At 46.1% G+C, this 6,366-nt stretch overlaps 1 protein-coding gene and 1 long non-coding RNA gene across 2 annotated transcripts in view; one reads left to right on the top strand and one right to left on the bottom strand.

The window, feature by feature from the left end:
• Nucleotides 1-6,366, top strand: part of NF1 (neurofibromin 1) — a 208,931-nt gene that overhangs the window by 111,936 nt on the left and 90,629 nt on the right. The gene's annotated exons all lie outside the window — the stretch shown is intronic.
• Nucleotides 307-5,929, bottom strand: LOC142604513 (uncharacterized). Its single transcript, XR_012838377.1, has 2 exons — nucleotides 5,792-5,929; nucleotides 307-3,434 (listed from the first exon to the last, which is right to left on the bottom strand). It is a non-coding gene; the product is annotated as an uncharacterized LOC142604513 (long non-coding RNA).

Here is a 6,366-nt window from a genome sequence, read left to right on the forward strand (position 1 = left end):
ACTTGTGCTGCGGGACAAAGTCGGTGTATCTGAAATCCTTTTTGTTTCTTGGGACAGCAAGATCTGTCCCAGACCCGAAATCCCACGTTCTCTGGGGAAAGTTAGAGTCGAGTTGAAATCCAGCGTCTCAGATCTGTCTTTGCAGAACTGTGCTGCTTTGTGTGTGTGATCGAGCACAGTGCTAAATAACGGCAAAACTTAGTGCCTGCGGGTAACTGAGGACAGAATTGGACAAGATGAAGCCCGTTGTTGTGAAATTCGTGTCACTTCAATAAGATTATCATAATTGAATAATAAATCAGAATATTTCTTTTTAAAATGTAAATTTAATATTTTAATAAAACAGCTGCTTGGTCTTTAAAGAACATTTCAGTATAATTTGTCTATTTAAGCTAGAAAAGCTCAGAAGCTTGAAGTTTCAACTGTCAGGCAACTTTTATGACATGATTAATCAAATCTATTTTTCTTTTAGAGGAATATATTACTTTCCTATTAAAAATGTACAAGTACTTATATTCTGGCTTTGTGAATCGTGAAAGGATGTAAAAACACATTAAAGCGTGAGTGCATCGACTTCTTCTGAGACATCTCATTGTTCCTGCACACGAAACACGCCGCTAGGCCGGCTCAGGTGGAAGGACAGACAGACGCGCGGACGAGGTGACTGAGTGCAGTGCTCCTGTTGCCAGTAGGGACTGCACGAAGGGAAGAGCAGCAGTTCCTGAATTGTTACATTTGAGAAGCACATTTATTTTCTTTACTTTAAAGGAAATGATAATTAATCCTAAATCAGAAAGAGCAGCACTGACTAAAGCGGGGAGCCATACAGGAGATGTTTCCTGAACACCACATACTAAATCACTGTTGCTAAAAAGATTTTTGAAGTTCCTCTTCTGGACAGTTGAGCTTCCCTGCTACCTGAGATCACAAAATACACTGTAGCCACAGTGAGGAAATGAATGGAGAAAGAATTTTTAGTTGATAGTTTTTCCAACTGCATAAAGAAATATTTAGGGAAAAAAATTGCACCCTTGGAGCAAGCAGTTCTGTCTTAGGAAATAGCTTCAACATCCCTGTCCAGCTGATGCTGGTGCCCCTAAAATATCTTACAAAGGAAAAAGAATAAGCAAAGTCAAAATTCGGAACTTTCTTGATGCAGGAGTATAAATTCTGTTCTAGGGTTAAGAAAGAAGGGCAAAATTGTACAAGGAGGAAGAGAAAAGAAGTTGTTATTCATGGACAGTAAGACTGACCCATAATGTGAGTGGCTAAATTCCTAAATATTAAGCTGTCTCTGACTGGCATAAATATTTCCAACTACCTCTGACTTATGAATATTGCGAGGACATGTTATCCTATTTTAGATATCCCAGAAGTAACTTGTAATTCCAGTAATAGCAGACTTTCTTAAGCACACTGAAAAACTGCAAAGAAACATGCACAAACGTTAACATTTGAAGCCCTTTCCCCACGCCGGTGGGATGCTGCCACTAGAGCAAACCATGGCACGAACCTTGTGGTGAACTCGATGCCGCTGAACATGAGCATCGCTGCTAGGATTAGCCTGGGCCCAGGCTGCTTCGGCTGAAGGCGGCACATCAGGTGCTAAGGGAAAGAGCTGTCCTGTCTGTCTCAGCGAGCTGCTGCGAGGGGGGGGGCAGAGAGGGGAGCGTGTCCTGGTCTTTGCTGCAGCTGGCTGACCCCAGAATGGCTTGGAGCCATCTGCGAAGGTGACCACAGGCCGTCGTGGGTTACCTGCTGCTACAGCGACGCAAACACCCGCATGCATGACATGGGGTGAAATCCAGTCCCTTACGTCCTACTATAGGATTGACTTCTACTGCAAGTTGGTCACCAGCCATTGTCAAATGCTTTTTATTTTTCTTCCCTCTCCTCAGGCCCATCTGTGCCAGAAAGGTAGAGAACACACAAACGTGAACAGATAGAATGTGAGTAGTCACTCAGAGTCAAAGAACTAAAAACTAAAGCCACCCTACTGTAGCGATGAAGAGTGCTACTGACTGTCCCATTTCAAAGCAATGACAGTCCTTTCCCACTACTAAAGTTCATCACTTATAGGTGTGAATCCTTTGTGTCGTGGAACAGTGGTTTCTTCAGTGGACTGCTGCTATGTTTAACAACTTCTCAAATGAAAATAAATACCAGGGTTGTGTGGGTGGCGAGTGTAGAATAACATCTCCCGTGATGTGACTTGTTACAACAAGTACAGGTTTGTTCTTCAAAGCAATAATGAAAAAAAAGTCTAATAACTGCATCTTTAGGGATATTCAAATGATAGTGCTATAAATAGTGATGAGTAACTAACTATATGTTCAAGAAAAATCCCACTGAACTAGTATGGTTTTTTTCTCATAGTATATTCTCCTTCAGAAAAAACTACAAATATCTGTTCCACTGCTTCTACTCCCAGTTAGCGTACTCAGCGATCGTGGCCTGCCCAGGAGATCCAGGTGCACAGTACATAAACTGAAGGAGGACTGGTCATCCAAACCTCCTCCGTGGCCTCTGCAGACACAGGTAAATGAAAAGGCCAGATCCAGGAGAGGTGGCTCAGGGCCAGGCCTGACTGGGAGTGAGTTTCCCAAGCTCTAGCTTATCAACTCTGCTTCCTGAGGCGACTTATGTTTAAGATATAAGATGCTGGGGGCGGGGGGGGCAGGGGGTGCCTGTTCTGGGCTCCATTCCCTTTGCACTTATTTGCTTCCTTTGAAGTTCCTCCACTTGCTGGCTGTGCTCCCCAGCTCCTCACAGTATCAGCCACATTCCCCCCCTCCACTTTCTTGGTAACTGTCTCCTAGCCTTCCCGGAGCTCACTGCAAGACAGCCGTTCTCATTTCTGAGAGGCCTGGAGTGCATTTACTGCAGTATCAGGTGAGTAAAGGAGAAGGCTTTTGGCTCTCCTCACACCAATAGCACATGCAAAGAGGGTGCAACGAGCAGTTCTGTGTAGTGTGTGAGACTCAACTGTCCGTAAACAGGCATGATGGAACATGGGCCAGAGACAGCGCAGAAACAGTGGCTCTGAGCCAAAGAAGAGGCTGGTTCAGAGCAATGCAAAACATACAAAGCTTAAAGGCCCCGCAATGCAAACACAAGTGAGGCCGCTGGGGTGGCTGAGGCAGCACAACAAAACAAGGGAAGGAATTTCTGCCATTTGCCCAAAACATTTAGCATCTAAGTCTCTGTGCAGTAGGGATCAAAGAGCAAAGGCTGCCTCTATGCTGAATCCTGCTGTGTGTTGAATTACTCACGTAAAGAGATGCTCACCGAAAGGGGAGAAGAGGCCATCGCCAGCTCTGTGTACTATGGCCTTCCGAAGGCTGCACTGGATCTTGTTCTCCGTGGCTGATTGTCCTCTGCTCTCCCTCCAGCCAGGCCTGCCCCTGGTTTCAACTCCTGGTCTCATGCAATTCCTGAAAGAAGGAACAATTACTGCTACTCCATCAGCTGCAATAACTTACCTGTTCTTTTCTCATTTTCAGTAATCCTTTAAATTTGTATGGAGCCAATTTTTCTTCCCGGGAACATTTGTTTGCTTTTTAAATCATCATGAAAATAGAACTAGCAGGCTAGAAAGCTGTTTCCCGCTCATGAAAAATTCAGAGACATGAACTGTTTCTGTAAGAAGAATGTGCTTTGTCAGACACAGAAGCAGTTACTCGTTCTGTTAGCAGTGCTTGTTTGGTGGTTTGTTTTTTTTTTTTTTTCTTTTTTGAGATCAGTATAATTTTATTATTACTCAATAGAATATAGTTTTCTTTTCACTACAGTAAAGCTGGTGGACTTTGACTGCTGTAAGAGCTTGGCTATGCACTGCACACAGAGAGCAAGACACCGGTTTTGTCCCGAGCTTAAAATGTTTCTGGTCACTGTGCATGTCTGACAGAGACTGTATTGTGACCTTGGACAAATCTCTTAACATCTTATGATCAGACATCATAAACACCTGAATTGCCCAACTGTAACAGTCAAGGATGGCCGTCAGTTGGTGGAATTCTTAACAGCCAAACTTCTGGGATCTTCAGATTAAAGACATTAAAAGGGCAAAGTCTTAGCATTGCTGTATTTTTCCCACTTCACGTGTGGTGCAAATTGTAGTCTTTAAGCAGGGACTTATTATTAATTTCTGACTGCTATAAAGAAAAAGATTGAGGCAAATCAGGAACTTTTAACAGAAAAATACACAAAGTAGTAATTTAGGAAGGCAAATCCTGCTCAAACACAATTCTGTCATTTTTTTTTTAAAGTTACTCATTTACACTCTCTAATGTACTAACTGCTTGCTACAGACATGTGTAAATAAACAACTGAGCAGGTTTAACTCTAGCCAGCCTGATTAGTTAGGCCAATAAAACTACCTGGTGTCCTGCTGTTAAGGTGTTTACAACAGATTTCCTGCATCATTACATAGCATAGAGCATGCTGTTTACAGCCAGGCAAGCTCATAGGAATGGAAAGGGCTCTGCAGAATGAAAGACTTGGTTACTGGGAAAGGAAGGAGGGTAATTTTGGAGTAACCTTTTACTTCTAGATGAAAAGGAAGGTGAGGCTTTCACAGCTGTAAGCAGACTGATGGTTTCCTACACTGCTGCAGCTCCCACTGGTTACCACCAGGAATTATGCTGGTTTATAGTCTCACTTCTTGCTCTGCTGTTTCCTGCTACCTTTTCTTGCCCCAAAGCATGCTTGCATGAGGCATCTCTCCCTAGCCTACTTCCTCCCTCTGACTTTACCCCTGAGTTTCCAAAAGATAAAAAAGGAGCTTAAGTTGTTCCACTGGGAAATCCAGAGCCATCTCCGTTACCACAGACAGATCCAATGACAAACCAAGAACAGTTCCCTCTTCGTTGCACACCATGCAGAACCAAATCCTGAAAAAGTGCAGGTACGGCAGTGTCCCAGGGGCCACCCCAGTGCCCTGATGCAGCAGGCGCCCTCTGATTTGCAGCAGAAGGGAATACAGTTTCAGGCTGCATAGGAAGGAGAAGCACACAAAAAAAGCTGACTCCTGTGACTCCGTGCCTTTCCACGCAACTGTGCTGGATTATTTGGAGAGGATACACCACTCCCAAAGTACTCTTCCCACACAGACCCAAGGTGAAGGCCAAACTCTCCCCCCCCCCCCCGCCTGCCCCGGGTGTTACAGTGGTATTAACACAGAAACTAACAATGATCCCCCATAAAGGTCAGCACAGAACTTTTCCCAAGGCATGGCTGCTTCTCAGATTGCTCCAGCCACAACCCATATCCTTTTCCTCCTTCAGACCAGTGTGCTGTGCAAATTCCCAAGCTCCTTAGAATAACTCCAACTATTTCCCAGCCTCCTCCCAGTGACTTGCCCAGAGCTGTCCTGAAAGCTACTGTCAAAGCCCCTATGTGCTGAAGAGCGCTGCAGCACCAGCACGAGCCACACTTTTCTACTGTGTGTCCCCCCACAAAACCTCAGAGATTCCTTGGGACACAGAAATCATTTACACACCGTATTTTCTTTTAAGGATGAGAAAAAACTCTAGGGGGGAAAGGTCGCAAGCATTTAACAATAAAATGAAAACAGAAGTCTCCATCAATTCCAACTTTGTGCTACTGCAGCTAAGCAGTAACCTTGCCTGAACACAGATTTTCATGTCTCATTCTGGTTCAGCCTTGGCAGACAGCAGCTCCAACACCGCATTGCTGTAGCTGCTAATACGTTTGCTTCCTGCCTAACATTTCGTCATCAGCTAGGCATTTGCAGCATTTGCCTAAAACTTTGTATATAGCACAGATTCACCTCTGTTAAGTTGTTTGAACAGCAGGATGCAAGCTAGCAGAGTCTGGCTGTGTCAGAAGACAATCAAGAGCTTTGGCTCTGGGGCTGAGATGAGCCTGATGATCCCAGCAGAGAACAGGGCTGAGCAGTTGGAGCAGATGAGGGTGCTCAGATGCAGACTGTAAAAACTGCAAGAGGAAAGAGGCGCAAGGAGCCATTCATAGCCCTTTGAAGAGGTGAATCAGACACCCAAGGACTGGCCGAAGCAGAAGACGCAGCAGGTCCTGCCAGTAAGAGCGGAGGCAGCTCGCCAGCAGGTCCTGCCAGTAAGAGGAGGCAGCTCGCCACCTCGCAGGAGCCTCGGGGCAAAGCGCCGCGACTAGACGGGGCCGGGCTGCTGCAACAGGGCAGGAAGCGATCGCCACGCCGCCGGGCTGGAAGGGGACCCCGCGGGGCTGCGCCACGCCGGCAAGTGGAAACCCTCCATTACGGCAGCTCCCGGGCTGCTGGCAGAGGCCCAGCCTGGCGCCTGGCGAGGCGCTGGGCAGCTCCCCGCCCGGGGATGAGGGACACCGCGGGAGCCGGCCCAGCCGCCG

Source organism: Balearica regulorum, chromosome 19 (genome assembly GCF_011004875.1).
Source record: "Balearica regulorum gibbericeps isolate bBalReg1 chromosome 19, bBalReg1.pri, whole genome shotgun sequence".
NCBI classification, from domain to species: domain Eukaryota; kingdom Metazoa; phylum Chordata; class Aves; order Gruiformes; family Gruidae; genus Balearica; species Balearica regulorum.